The sequence below is a fragment of the Tachypleus tridentatus genome, chromosome 1 (assembly GCF_004210375.1).
Source record: "Tachypleus tridentatus isolate NWPU-2018 chromosome 1, ASM421037v1, whole genome shotgun sequence".
Taxonomy (NCBI): Eukaryota; Metazoa; Arthropoda; class Merostomata; order Xiphosura; family Limulidae; genus Tachypleus; species Tachypleus tridentatus.
Window position 1 is genome coordinate 75,125,670 of NC_134825.1, and position 16,702 is coordinate 75,142,371.

Below are 16,702 nucleotides of genomic sequence, written 5' to 3' on the forward strand. Positions count from 1 at the left end.
AATACAATCAACATGTTTACAGAATTCCTCTGATCAATTTCACACGAATCTACATAAGGGCTACGCTTGCTCTCCCTAATTTAGCAGTGTAGAACTAAAGGGAAAGCAGCTAGTCATCACCACCCACCGCCAACTCTTGGGCTACTCTTTTACCAACGAATAGTGGGATTGACTGAAACATTATAACGCCCTCACGGTTGAAAGGGCGAGCATGTTTGGTGGGACCGGGATTCGAACCCGCAACCCTCACTGATAGACTTGACAAAAGCAGTTATTCTATACTACCCACTGCCAACTCTTGTATTACATTTGTCAGACGGAATAGCAGGATCTGTCGGCTACTTTCATATCGCATTCAATGCTTTAAAGTGTGGAAAGCGATTATTTTGTGTATGTGTGTGTGTGATAGCGAGACTCAAACCCTGAAACCTCTGCTCCACAGTCAGGCATACTAGCCACCAAATCATGCTTGGTCGATTCTATAAAGAGCGAAAATGAAAAAAAAAAAAAATGAGAACAGGTTTTGAAATTATTTCAACATCTTTAACGCACTGAACCAGAATTGAAAACAGTCAGAATAAACAATATGTTATGCCACTGTAACTTTGATTCTAACTTATAATAAGTAAAATGTGAGTAAAATATTGTTTAATAGTATGCACAAACAAAATGAAAATCTTACTTTAATTGAAATCTAGTTTCATTGATTGTCAACGAAAATATAATTATTTTTAGTGACATTCAGTGAAACTAGTTTTCAACTGTGTTATGCTATTATCACTTCGATTCAAACTTGATGCTATTGTTTCAGTAAGAATCAAAACAAGAGGAATGCTACTAAGTGTAGAAAAGATTTGCCCAGAACTTTTTGATATCTTCCAAACCTACTATCACGAAATACTTTTCTTTCCTTGTTATTACTGATAGTAGAACTGAACAATAAAACATAAACATATCAGTATGGACTTCCATATCTAGCGGTGGACCATTGATGTTTAGTTACAGTTTACTTTGAACAATAGCTTACACTTTAGTGCAGGCGTTATCAGCTACTGCAGATCTAAATGTGCAGCAATTGTAGTTTTTACCCACATATAGTTCATTCGACCATTACAAATGTTAGATATTCGCTCATCTGCTTGTAAATGAGATACCGATATAGTGTGTTCGTTCGGCCATTGTGAATGGTGGGTATTAGATACTTGTCTGCGAATGAGATACCAATATATATAAGTTTGTTAGAACCTTACGAATGTTGGATAATAGATTGCTTCTGGATGAACAGATATTTTATGTTGAAAAACATTTCCACCATAGTTGGCTCAAATCAGAAGAGTTTTATTTGCTCAGTCGATTCAAAGAACTATCGAAAATAGAAGTAGAAAGTTCCAACCCAACAGATATTTATAAAATTATCATTGCCAGAGTGTTACAAATTTGCATGCACATTTTAATTTTCAAACTTTCTACGTCAAATGTGTGCATAAGCAGTAGCTATTTATAAGAAAAATAATTCGATTTTAATTTCGACTGTTAACCAACAAACTAATTTTGTGGCTAAATAAAAGCTTTGTATTTATTTATTTTATTCATATATAGTTGAGTAACTAACATTACATAATAGATTTTTTTCCTTCATTTAACATCCGTCATCCAAACAGTCGTGCGTCAAGTGCCTTTAATACAAGATACATTTAATCCATATTCGAATATTCAAAATGGTTAAGTTGTATCTTACTTTAATTCCAGGAGTAATAAAGAAAATACATTTTTTACCTCAGGGAAGAGAAACTAAAAGCACAAAGCAAGATAATACTAGGTGCATCTGATATCTACCAGACGTAAACAGCTATAAGGAGGGTTTAGTTTGGTTTGAATTTCGCGCAAAGCTGCACAAGGGCTATCTGCGCTAGCCGTCCCTAATTTAACAGTGTAAGACTTGAGGGAAGGCAGCTAGTCATCATCACCCACCGCCAACTCTTGGACTACTCTTTTACCAACGAATAGTGAGATTGACCATCACATTATAACGCTCCCACGGCTGAAAGGGCGAGCATGTTTGGTACAACGGGGATTTGACCCTCAGATTATAAGTCGAGTGCCTAAGCCACCTGGCCATGCCGGGCCTGTAAGGAGGGAGTATCATAGGTTGACAGAACAGTTCAAACTGAATACTGAAAGATTCCGCATTTACTTCAGTGTGACAGCAATTCAGTTTGAGCCACTATTTAAGTGTAGTCGGGTCACATCTGCACAAAATGAAGTTCAGCTTCAAAGTACCTACTTAACCTTTACAACGTTTGGCTATGTCCGAGATGTTTGATACTTACTATACGCTATATAATTTCCTTTTCCCAGATCTATTGCAATTGCTTAAAAACAACGTGTTTGTTTCTTGTTAATCATAAAGCTAAACAATGAGCCATCTATACTGTATTCACCAAAGTATCGAAACAGGGATTTTAGCCACTAGGGATGGGACACAATGTGTAACAGGGCGACAATGATATTAATAATAACTGATATCTATTTCAATAAGAGGCCCGGCATGGCCAAGCGTGTTAAGGCGTGCGACTCGTAATCTGAGGGTCGCGGGTTCGCATCCCCATGGTCGCCCTTTAAGCCGTGGTGGCGTTATAATGTGACGGTCAAACCCACTATTCGTTGGTAAAAGAGTAACCGAAGAGTTGGCGGTGGGTGGTAATGACTAGCTGCCTTCCCTCTAGTCTTACACTTGTAAATTAGGGACGGCTAGGACAGATAGTCCTCGAGTAGCTTTGTGCAAAATTAAAAACAAAACAAAATACAAGCAACCTATTTCAATGAGTTACAAAAATTCACGCATTTTCCCAAGTGATTGTCATTGGTCATTGTAATTTTTGATCGCATAAAATCGCTTTTCAAAATTTACGCATCATTATTGTATAGCAATTACGGACTCAGCGAGCAGGTTGCAATAGGATATGTAATTATGTATATTATTGTTAAATTGTTTGTGGCATGACGATTATACACGTTAAAATCGAATGCGGTATTGCATTCCGAGTACCAAAGATGTCATTCTTATTACTTGCTGAAAAACGGGCGAAGGAAGTGGAAAATATGTTAGCCTAACCTGAACACTTACTAACCATGTAGATCACTATTAAAATAATATCTCTGTGACCGACGTGGCATATACATATGCATTGCGCAAACAAGACTGTAAAAGTATATTTAGTACTTTAAGGGTCGCACTTTAGAAACATTTAAAATTGAAGATAATACTGTATCAGATTATGAGTATATGAAGTTAAATATCTAATTACTTTTATATTAAATGAAAATTTAGTAACCACTGAACAATGTGAAAAACAATATACTCGTATGTCAATTACTGTTCAAGAATGGTGTTTAATGCCACGTGTTGTAACCAGTGTTCCCTCTAAGCTGCGCGAGCGCACAACCTGTCAAGTGTCGTGCGCTTCATTGTTCCAGCCGGGTACATTCTCAGTAAAGTGAGGAGCCTCAACACGTTGCCGGCCTTAATGACCCTGTAAAAAAAACAAAAAAACAGACTAGTAGCTCAAATCCACACATTGCCTCGATATTCGTACACATGAAAAAAATTATTCCGCACATTGATTTAAAAAAATTAGAAGGAAGATGTTTGATGATCCATCATTTATGTACCGTACGTGCTGAAATGAATTGTTTGTTTTATACTTAAACACAAAACTATTAAATGGGCCATCTGTGCTGTACCCATCACACGTATCGAAACCCAGTTTTGTAGCGCTATAAATCACCAGACTTACCGCCGAGTCACTAGTAGACCAGAATTAACTTTGAATGGTAGTTTGAAGATTCATGTGGTCTACTCACTACATGTGGTCATTTTATATAACACTGATAAGAAGGTGAACGATCATTTGTCGCCACTTCTTGAAGAAGTGATTGAAAAATAGTTAAACGACAACATTGGGTTTCTTTGAAACCATGGAATTCTAGAGTGTAATGCTTTAGAACTCCATAGGGTAGTGATTACGTCAGTAATCTCCAGGCCCGGCATGGCCATGTGTGTTAAGGCGTTCGACTCGTAATCCGAGGGTCGCGGGTTTGAATCCTTGTCGCACCAAACATGCTCGCCCTCCCAGCCGTGGAGGCGTTATAATGTCACGGTCAATCCCACTATTCGTTGGTAAAAGAGTAGCTCAAGTGTTGGCGGTGGGTGGTGATGACTAGTTGCTTTTCCCTCTAGTCTTACACTGTTAAATTAGGGACGACAAGCGCAGATAGCCCTCGTGTAGCTTTCCGCGAAATTAAAAAAAACAAAACAAACAATAATCTCCAATTCCAGAATGTACTCTTTTTAATTGTAAAATAAAGTAATTTCAGAATTGCACATAGAATAAATAAAATTCAAGCTTTCAATGGCCTTGGGCTTTAGTATACAGTGATAATGGATTCTATAATTCAGTTATTTCGAAACTGAAAGATAGTTTTAAATATTTAATACATTGGTCTCGAAACGCAGGATTAAGAGTCTTGTAAATCTAGTATTCAAGTATTGATTTAACAATGTAGAATACCCATTAACAATTATCAATAAACTATTTTAGATCACTTGTGTATATTAAGTAATATCTTATGGCGAAGAACCGAAACCCCAGAGGAATGATTTTCTACTAAGAATGACACTGTTATTTAGTAGTTTAAAATCGTGTTAATGAAGTATAAAGAAAGATTTAAATAGTTTTAAATCATTAATTTACCTTAACTGGAATAATTAAAAAGGATACCATTTTAACAATATAAATTAATATATAAACTGATCACATCATATGCCATATAGTTTCACTGAGAAGCATATTATTTCTGTTAAGCTGTTCTAAGTATCTAATTGAATATATGTGTGAGGAGCTTACACAATACAACATATATATATATATATATATTACATAGGAATATCACATTTTATAACCTTTCAACTTAAAGAATATTTTATTTTTCCTTTTCGAATCCAAACAATTTATTGAGAGAGAAAGTAATTTAAAAAGAAAGGTCAAGATAACTTCATATATTCCTCGTGCAAGTTCCACAGTTATTTGCTAGAAGTAGGATTTGGAAGAAATATTTGTGCTGTGCATTCATTACACATCAGCTTTACGATATCAAGACATTTGCTGCGTTATTGGAGAAATATTCCCAGGGACATCTTTCTTGTTGACTCTGGGCTAGCTTAGACAATATAACTGCCCTAAAGTGACTTCAGTTTTGACCCCATTAGTCTATATGTTTTTTTTTCCAAAAAGCACTGATCATTACTGCATGAACTTATTTAAAAAAAGGATCTAGTTAATAAGATGAGGGATAACATGTATCTATAAATATTAAGTTTTCACGAGGGTTAATCACACTTTTTTATGACTGGTTCATATATACTAATACAGTGACATATCAGATGCAGGTCATGGCTCCAAGATGGACGTGTTTAACACATACATAATTCGGTTAACGATGAATTTCTGACCATTTAAAAATGCAATACCGCATGGATAAATTAATAACTGAAACGTATATGGCAGACTTTTTATGGCAGAAATTCCTACAGCAACATAGTGTCAAAGTCACAACATTTCGAATTAAAGGCCTTTCACTGTTTTTTATGAAAGTGTAAAACCTCATATAACAGACTGTTTAGAGGAGTAGCGGGATTTGAAACATCACCCTGATCCAAGATGGACAGTGTAGCACTGGGAGGCATCAGAGACCCGCTCTCCAGCACGTGCATCTGTTGCCACGATGGGCCCATGCAGAATGACGGCCAGCGAAAGTCATAGTTTCTCTCATATCATACAAACTACAGTTTCGTATAATTCCAAAGGTACCACGTAATCAGCCTTTCATCTGTCTCTCTCTTTGAATGTGGAAGCGTGTTTTTGTTTTTTAGTTTAGATATTGTAAAGGATGTAATGATATATATTGGCCCTTAAAATTACTGGAAGATAAGGTATCTGATTTTTCTTTTTTATTGCTTGAGCAACTCTTACATCCTCAAGGTGAAAGTTATGGTTAAAAAAACCCTCTGAACTAGGAAGGTTTTGGGAACATCTCTTGGTACTAGTATACAAGACGAATGAAACTCTGATGATTAACGAAGGCTCCAAAGTTCAAAAGATGACGGATTTGCAGTCACACCTGAAAATCAGTCCTTGTTTTTATAAGAAATGTGGTTAGAGACTCTAGGGCCAAAACAATCCTATTTTTATACATATTTACGAAATATTACGATTATACTCCGATAGATTTGTGTCTTTGGTCTGTATAAACGTGGTCTTGGAAGCCCACGTCACAATACGGTGGAGGTTTGTGGAAAGCTGGTAACGACTGGCCTGCCGTCTCTCGCAACTTATTACAATTGAAATTGCGGTGTAACAATAGTACGTAGCATTGACCATTACAGTGAGCTCAGTCGACGATGGTTCAAGAGTTACATTAAATCTAGGATATTGCTCTAATAACGTGCGATTAACTTGCGTATTAATAGTAAAGGCTATAAACTGGCTAGTCATGGCCTAAATTTCGAAGTTCTTTAAAAATTGTGAAATGTTCTTGAATATCTAAAAGACAGGAGAAGACAAAACCATCGACTTTTACAAAGATTTAAAAGTGATACATTTCTATTTGAAAGTTAAACAAATCACAAATGGATTTCAAAACGAAGTGCAGAACCAACTTTCAACAAATAAAGATTTCAACATTCAAATGTAGAAATATGGACAACTTATAGTGATATAAATATAATGAGTAAAAACTACGTTTGAAAGATAATTCAACAGTTAGACCGTACTTGAAGCTAAGACGTAAAAATTATAACAGTCGAAAGCCAAAAATTAAAACCCATGGTCAAATATGACAGAAATATTCAGTTACTTTTACATAGAATTTATTTATTGAGTTTCTAAGGACTGGTGTTGGATGATTGTAAAACTTAAAAGATTAGAACAGACATTTCTCTGTTTTCTTTTTCCGAAGAATTACCCATTCTTATTATGAAACTATATGTTGACAAGTAATTAAGTATTAAAATAATTTTGCCCATTAATACTCCAAAAGACATAAAAAGTCATCTGAGAATTCACCTTGAATTATCAAACTGGAAACTTTAATATTCTTTTCATTCTAGACATCGCTTCTGACAACAGCAACAGCTGTTTCACGACCGGCTTATTCTTTACCATTTCTATATACGCGCTGGTGTGTGTGTGTATACCTTAACAATGACAGGAGCTGAATGACGTAGTATTCAATTCACCTAGTAAATGTTTGCCAAGAATTGTGGGCCAGCTGTTTCTTAACTTAGTTATTCGTTCTGTGGACAAACTGACGTAACATTTTCAATCCAGGATGTTGCGCCATGTGTCGTATTATGCAACGGATCTTCTATATATATTCCTTTATATCAATCTGTTTATTTGTCTAACAATAAATAAATAAATAAATAACAATAATAGAAAATAAGAGCAAAAGTAATTAATCAGAGAGTGGACAGGTTCTTGCTTGGAGATCTTTCATTACACCAGGCATGGCGTATGTTTTATATCATATAAACTGTGATAAGAAGAACTGGCAAAATCAATGACCCCAAATCACGATCAGTTGGTATTAAAGTAGTATCGTATTTAAATAAACAGAAAACATTGTATCGCCACTTTAAGGGATGAAATGGTATATTGACCCTAAAAAACAAAATGGCGGCCATTTACGGTTGGACCAGGGTAGCTGTTTTTTCAAGAGAAAAATGTATAAAAGTGAAATTATTATAAAAAGGCGATAATTGTAATTTATATTATGATTCCGTTTTTAAATATTTTCACTTTTTACAGTATTACCTGTGACAAAAAGGGGTAATCCAATCCCGACAATAAGAAGAAAAAAGTGGAATTTCTTTATCATTAACCATACCATCAAATTTAAACTTTTAAACTAGTTTTTATAAAAAAAAACATCTTTGTATACTAGTTCACGATGTATACTAAAATATATAAACAATACGAGCTGAAAAAAAAAGAGATTGAAATACAGGGATAGGGGCCAAAGTCATGGAACCTGTGTGAGTATAAAGGGGCAAGGCGATTTAGTATTATGAATGTGATATTAGAGGAAATTTGGCTCATACGTTATATATTTGCACATATATGGTTTTGTTTTATTCTTAATTTGTTCTATAAATGTTGACTTTACCAATACAAATTATAATTTATAGAAATGTAACGGTGAACTTGTTTGGTTTGGTTTGAATTTCGTGCAAAGCTACACTAGGGCTATTTACGCTAGCCGTTCCTAATTTAGCAGTGTAGGACTAAAAGGAAAGCAGCTAGTCATCACCACCCACCGCCAACTCTTGGGCTACTCTTTTACCAATGAATAATGGAATTGACCGTCACATTATAAAGCCCCCACGGCTGAAAGGGCGTGCATGTCTGGTGTGATGAGGATTCGAACCTGTGACGCTCGGATTGATCAACTTGTATAAATATTTAATCTATACGAATTACTATTTGAAAACAAAAGAAAGGGCTTAAAAGTAACTATCTGTAAACGAAATATACTTTATACTTCGGAAGTAAATTATAAGTCGTAATTTATGAAGCAAGATATCTCGAACAAGTTTTCTATTTGCTGCAGGTATATGCAAACTTGTTAATTGGCTGAAACAAGTTACCGAAGCAATCACACTGAAAATTTAATTTTCCCCCTTATATCTATATATCTAGTAAACTAACTGTAGAAAATAATATTAATACAAGTGTAGAGAAATCAAACTACTCATACAACCTAACAGTACGGTACACAAAAATAACGTTCGCTCGTTCATTTAAAACATGTAGATTAAACCAGTAGATTAAGAAAACTTATAAAATCTTGAGTAGCTCAGAATTTTAACGAAGTAAACAGCAACTAGCATTTCTACAGATAACAGTTTTTATTTTAAATGTTGTGTAGAATAGAAACGTACGAATATTTAGTTCTCAGTGTAAACGGCTACACGTCACCAACTCCACCTCATTTCCCTAGAAAAATCACTAGACTGTATATCATCTAGCAAGTGTTTCTACTGAATTAGCTGTTAGAACAATATTTTCATCCAGTTTTCTCGTTTTTCGTCTCAACGGTCTAGCCAAGTGTCGCCCCAACTGACGGTATGAGTTGAGTCAGGAATAAAACAAAAAGTAAGTAGTTAATTGCTATAGATATGGAAGCGCCATCTATACTTTTCAGATAAACAGTATTCAAAGTGTCACAAAGATTAATGAAGACTGATAAAAAGAAAAAGAAAATAATTCATTCTTATTTTCTTTAGAAGTACAATAATTAATATTTATGTCAAAACAAACTGCTTTAAAAGCACAATAAAAGATATTCAGAAACATGTAAAATAAATAAAAACTAATCCTCTGTTCAAACAATTTAATAAAAACAAACATTTATTATCAGGCAAGTGTACATCTGCTAGAGCGGACTGTGTATGTTGCAGTTTCTTTTTTACAATTATAAACGATTCATTCGTACAAAATATTAAACTACCATATTTGATATTATAAAGTTTCGTCAGCAGAAACTTACCTGTTGTTTAGAAATATACTTTCAATATAGACATAAGCGAATCTAACCCCATATGTAAAAAAATATGCTTTTAATATTAGAAAATGTAACCCGTTTCTTAATCATTTCGAGCTAATACATCTTAATGAGATTAGCCATTGATTTTGTATTTGTAAAAAATTAGAACGTATTTTTAATAATTATTTTAAGGCAGCGTCTGTTCTTGTAGATTGTACAGCATATTGTAAATATGCTTATTTTAAGCTAAATTATTATATACGTCATAGACATCAGCATGAATCTCATCAGAAACACACTTTATGATCCAGTTATGAACATACAGACGCGAATATTTCCAAGAACAATAAGTCTCCTTATGGGCCGGGCATGGCCAGGTGATTAGGGCGCTCGATTCCTAATCTGAAGGTCGCGAGCTCGCATCTTCGATACACAAAACATACTCGCCCTTTCAGGCATGGGTATGTTATATAGTGAAGGTCAGTCCCACTATTAGTTGGTAAAAGAGTAGGCGAAGAGATGGTGGTGTGTGGTGATGACTAGCTGTCTTCCCTCTAGTCTCACACTGCTAAATTAGGGACGGCTAGCGCAGATAGTCCTAGAGTAGTTTCGCGCGAAATTCAAAACAAACAAGTCTTCTGATAATTTTACATATCAATGTACGTCTTTAGTTTAAAAACTTCAATTTGTAATATGAGATTGATAGTTAGAATCATTAGATAAATTTATAAAATATTTATTGAAAACTGACCCAAACCAAGATGTTACACATAGTGTTGATCATGGTATTTAAATTGTGAAATATCTGACAATGTAAAATGAGCAAAAATACTTATCGTTTTAAAAACAAGGCATGTAGTGAAATGGAACTTTTAACTTAATTTATGTCTCATCTAAGACATCTGTCATCTCCTATAAAATATTACATTATTCAAGATGAGCAAGTGTAATAATGTTTGACCATCATCTCCCATAATATATAGCATTATTCAAGATGAGCAAGTGTAATCATTTACATCCATCATCTCCTATAATATATAACATTATTCAAGATGAGCAAGTGTAATAATGTTTGACCATCATCTCCTATAATATATAACATTATTCAAGATGAGCAAGTGTAATCATTTGCATCCATCATCTCCTATAATATATTACATTATTTAAGATGAGCAAGTGTAATCATTTTCGTCCAACATCTCCTATAACATAAAACATTATTCAAGATGAACAAATAGCGAGGTCCAGAGGCAGAGACACTCACGGTAAAGTACAGGAGAGAAACCCCGAGTTCACTTTGATTTTAAACATTTCGGGGCAAAAGACACACATCAAAGACTATCAGCAATTATAAACTTTGTCAGTATTATTCCATCACACACACACACCACACATGCATAGCATCTGAATACTTGAGACAGTTTTCAACCTTGATAAGAGATACTGAAAGCAGGCGACCTCACCAGTTGGCGAATTACTTTATTTTCCGTGATTTTAGAACACATTTGTGCGATACCACGAAATGGAAATTCAATCCCTGAGTTCAAGCGTCTGTATTACTAGCTTGTAAAAAAATATAAGAATTTACATTACTGCTAGAGGACCAGCTTCCCTCCTGGTTTAAGTTTTCAAATTGGCATAAAATATATGACAAAAAGAAATCAAAACTTGTACTAATATACAGTTAATGACAACACAATAATAAATACCGAATACACGTCAACTGATTTCCGTCACTTTTTCCAAAACTAACCTCACTTCTAAATACATAGTGTACCCGCCCTGATAACGCACATGCTAATTTTTGTTAGTGTGTTATACTATCAACAAATATGTCTACCCAATGAAAACTTTTTTGTACTCTGTCTTGAACGTGTAAAGGAAATTAGTACGCAAATACTTCACTACAAGTATTCGTCCAGTATACTTTAATCCTGTTATTTACCGTCTGCCAACACTGTATATTCTAGGGTACATGGTTCGCGTCCTGTTTGTGGAAAGAAACGTTTGCTCTGCACATTGGAGGCGATGGATGTGTTAAAACATTGACAACCAAATCCCACTATTCGAATAGATTAGCTCAAAAGATGGCGGTGGGTGCTGTTGACCATTTGCCTTCTCTGCAGTTATTTTAAAATTAGACGTAGTTGGCACATATATGCCGAAACAAATTCTTTTTGTTTTCAAATCAATAGACAATGAACACCATTTCATTAAACGTAAAGTAATCATGGTGGTTATACCATTTAGTAGCTCTGCTATCATTTCCTTACGTCGTACCACTGACTTGGTAACAAATTTTATCGACGATATATGTAACACATAGAGATAGAACATGTACTTTTTTGCCGAAAATGATTTTTCTCTAGGTCTGTAACTGAGAAGACAAAGACCACAACATATACTCAGATAGACGTGACCTTATTTTCTTTCGTTAGGATAGATATGGCAATCCGACAGTGGGGGGAAAATATCTTAGCCATTTCTCCTATTCTCATACAAACCAGGTTACCAAACAGCAACAGCTTTGTGTTTCTTGTGCTCGGTGACAGTTTTTTCTCCCCTGAATTGATTGAGAAGTCGTAGGATGAGAGAGATCATATTTTACTACAAGAAAGAGTATGGATGATTCTGTGAAAGAGGAAGATGGAAACATAAAGAAATGGATGCATAGCCTAAAAGAGGCAGTATTATCTTTCATCCGAATTCCATTATTTCTTTTACACGCTGATATGTAGGAAAAATGATTATTGAGTAACAACTCTCTTAATTTCACTACACTTTCAGCGACCCAAAAGAATATAAAAATATTTTCACATTAGTCAAGTATCGCTACTGCGGCAGATGTCTCAGCAGTTTGAAAAAAAAAAAAAGAAGTAAGTTACCCACAGAGGAAAAATACGGTTCATAACAAACTCTGTTAAAGATTTAGGAATGTTTGTTTGTTTTTGATTTTCTCCCAAAGCTACACGAGGGATATCTGCGCTAGCCGTCCCTAATTTTGCAGTATGTGTATTTTCTTATATTAGGTTGAGGAATAATTCGTGAGCGTTTTTAAATAATTTCAATCAAGCATTACATGCAAGACTATACAATACTTCAATGCATGAACACATTACACCCAAAACATTTATTATGATACTTTATTTCATGTAATACCTAGGTATATAGTATGCATTGTTTTAAACGAAATTGCAAGAAATTAAATGCGAAAAGCAGATGGTGTCGAAAATGCTCGATTTTGTCCACATGACATTCCATTTAATGAGCTGAAAATGAAAGCAAAACTTAAAGACATATGAAAATCAAACTATCTACCAAATGACATGAAATATTTTGCGAAAGCGTTTCATTTATGAATATATTTTTTTAACTTGAAAAAACGCTCACGAATTATTCCTCAACCCAATAGCAAAGCCACATCGGGCTATCTGCTAAGTCCATCGAGAGGAATCGAACCCCTGATTTTGGCGTTGTGAATTCGTAGACTTTATCAGCCGAAAGACCGTACCAGCGGGGAACATTTTGCAGTAAGACCAGTGGGAAGTCAGCTACTCATCACCACCTAACGTCAACTCTTGAGATACTCTTTTGCAAATGAATAGTGGGATTGACCGTCACATTATAACGCCCCCACGGCTGAAAGGGCGAGCATGTTTGTTGCGATGTGGATTCGAACCCGCGACTCTCAGATAACGAGTCGATTGGCTTAACCAACTGGCCATGCCAGACCAAGATTTAGGATATCAAAATATTTTCATATTACGTTTTCGTTTTTTTATAGAAAAGTTATTGAAAATTCTGTTCAGCGACATCTTTAGCTTAAGTACCATACTTTATACAAACGGTTTTATAAAATGAAAAGTTGTACTTTTTGTGTTCTCGAAGTGCTTACAAATATTTATTAGACACTAGTCTACGAAGTATTCGTAAATGAGTGACGTGTAAATAGAAATCTAGACCGATGTGTGTATTTAGTCTTTAAATATATGTAATTCGGATCAATGTCAAAATTAATTTGCTGTATCGTGAAAAACAAATTGTCAGCTTACCTATTTCTCTCTTCTCGTTTGTCTATTCATCAATCGATCTGAGACGTTTCCTGTTGGATTAAGTATACACAGAGGAAATAATCATTAATACATATTATAGAAACCATTACATTATACTTTTCAAAAATACTTTCTCCGTTATACTATTAAAAGTTAGTGCATTATATCAATTGATAGACTATTTTAATTAAATTTAAGAAATTCATTTGAAGAAACAGTAAAAATCGTCTAAGATACTAGCGATGAGAAACCATGCAACTTGTATGTGACACGTACACGCTTTTTAACTGAATTAACGCAGCATGGCCAGGTGGTCAAGGCGCTCGATTCGTAATCTGAAGGGCGGGGGTTCAAATCCCCTTCGCACCAAACATGCTTGTTCTTTTCGCCATCGGGCGTTATAATGCGGCGGTCAATCCCACTATTCGTTAGTAAAAGAGTAGTCCAAAAGTTGGTGGTAGGTGGTTATGACGAGTTGCCTTTCTTCTAGTCTTATAGTGCTAAATTAGGGATGGCTAGCGAGGATAGTCTTCGCCTAATTTTGCGCTAAATTCAAAAAGAAAAATAAACAACTAATAGAATTGAGAATGACGTTCTACGTTATAAGAAGAAATAAAGGTCATATTACGTACATTTTTATGTTTAGTAGCCTGTGCGATCAGCTAAGTCTAATTATTAATTCGTAATTTTGCTTTTCTAAGTAAGTTGCTATTTACTTGAAAATAAAAGGCAGTTTTTCTGGTTATTAGGTTTTAGTGAAATTTTTCTACATTTTTTTGTGTATTTGCTAGATACATACAACTGTTTCATTTGGAGTTAAAGAAAGAGAGTTATGATGTAGATAGTTATAAAGCGCAAGTGTTAAATCTAGTATTTTTAGAAGTGAATTTAGCACAGGTTTACTTACACAAGTGTTTATGACTCATTTGTTGTGTAGTTCAATTGTTATGAATTGATGTCATGTTAATTGAACATTCTAAGTGTTTCTCGTTGTTTCATGAGTATTGTTACATTATAACGTCTCGTAAGATGTAGAAAGCTTTAGGCCTCAGTCGAGCAATATACATTGAGGTATAGACGATCAAGTTAAGTTAAATAAGTTTGTGAAAGTTAGAGTAAAGCTACACTGCATGTGAATAAACGTAATGGGCTATTTCCTTTATTGTGTTGTAATAACAGTATATGGGAGAATAATTTATCTTGTCAAAGAATGTTCTAAAGTAATTGAACCCGCCAGTGTGGAATTGACAAAAAGGAGACTATTATAGCTCTGGATACAACTGAAATAACCAGTAGAGCACCGAATGTTTATATATACGTTTGACAGTTTTATGTTTCGAACATATTCTTTGAAAACAAGAGGGCTGAGTGCTGTTCGTTTATTGTTGAAATTCATCGCGAACGAGTCACGCACACCTAAAGTATTCGGCCGTATAAATTTTGACATTTCGCAGATTAGCAAGGACACTACAGAGGTAATCGGCAGTAAAAATATGTGAGAACGATAGCAGAATTAAGCCTATATTTGCACAATTGTAGTGATGGTGAAAATATCGTAGAGATTACAATCACACTATGCAACCATGTCGACTGATTTTGATAAACAGATAGAGAAAGGTGAGCAATTTGGGCTAAAACACAGTGATATACTAGAGTTTGTTAAACAACAACAAAAACTAGAGAAAAAGAGAAGGAAAAACAGGGAAGAGAGAAAGAAAAGGGAGATAATGAAAATACAAATTAAGAGAGAGAGAGAGGAGAGAGACTGGATATGGAGAAAATAAGAGAACAAATTGAGATTGCACAGCTTATCCAAGAGAAAGACAAATAATTCAAGAACGACAATGGAGTCAAGGTGAAACTACCAAAACTGTCTAAATCTGATATTTTCTTGAAAAGCTATGAAGTATTTACCCAAAGTGAGAACTGATACAAAGGTAACTAACTGAGCAGACTGTCTCTGCCCCCAATCTCACAAGAAAAGGCTTACAGTATACGATTTATGGTTACGTGCTCCACTGATATGTTCTTGTTTGCCAAACGCCTAAAGGAGAGAACTCCAACAGACATGGACGAGATGATCAAGTTCACAGAACAGTATGTTGAAACCCATGGAGGGACTATAACTGGCAAATCCAAGAATAACCATTGAATAAAGTTGAATCCAAGGGTAGGTGAACAGAAACCAGATGACAGAAAAAGGTAACATGAACTTGACAGGCAAAAGGGAGAATAGATGTTATATTTGTTATAAAATATGACACAGTGCGAGTGAATGCAAATATGTCACCAACAAGCAACAGCAGAAATGTTAATATAAAGCAGCTGGCGCTACTCATAAAGATGTTCCTAGCAAGAAACAAGAAAAAGGCAATTGTCACAATGGATATTGCTTTGAGAATAAAGAGAATGAAGACATGTCAGATTAATTACAAGAAGAAGGTGCTGTCTTAACGATTAAAAAGTGCACAACTAAATGTGAACTCAAATTAGCAAGTGGGTCAACACTGCAGTGGTTGTTCAAGCATGTGACAAACATTGAGAGGTGCCAACAAGTCACAGCATACCAGTAGGCAAAAGCTATATCGGGGAAGAAAAGTGAAGGTTCAACAAGACAGTGGGTGCAGCAGTGAGAATCAGTCTAGTATCCGATGATTATACGAAAGATAAGTCTGTGTATTCTAATTGATGGGACAGTAGAAAAGTTTCCCACACTAAAAAAAGTAGATGATCCATATTATGTAGGAGATCTTGAAGTCATGTGTATCAAGAAACCAATATACAACTTGGTGATGAGAAACATACCAGGTAGTAAATATTTGGAGGAACTAGATGGAAAGACTACTGTCATCACCAAATCTCAAGATAAGAAGAGCAACCAAAGCATTAAGCTCCTGCAAGTGTCAAAAGATGATATCTCAAATACAGGTTTCCAGAACCAGAAGAAAGCATAGGAGAAAGACCCTTCAGTGCAGAAACTTTGGGTCAATGTCCGGGATAAAGTAGAGCACAAGACAAAGGGTAAAATGGCTTATAGAAGATTG

The 16,702-nt window shown here is 35.0% G+C and overlaps 1 protein-coding gene across 2 annotated transcripts in view; it reads right to left on the minus strand.

The window, feature by feature from the left end:
- The window catches only part of LOC143252677 (protein O-mannosyl-transferase TMTC2-like), a 304,308-nt gene that overhangs the window by 225,942 nt on the left and 61,664 nt on the right, over positions 1–16,702 (minus strand). For both annotated transcript variants that reach the window (XM_076505193.1, XM_076505183.1), the window contains exon 2: positions 13,659–13,708. The gene's annotated coding sequence lies outside the window, so the exon portion shown is untranslated. The remainder of the gene's footprint in view (positions 1–13,658; positions 13,709–16,702) is intronic.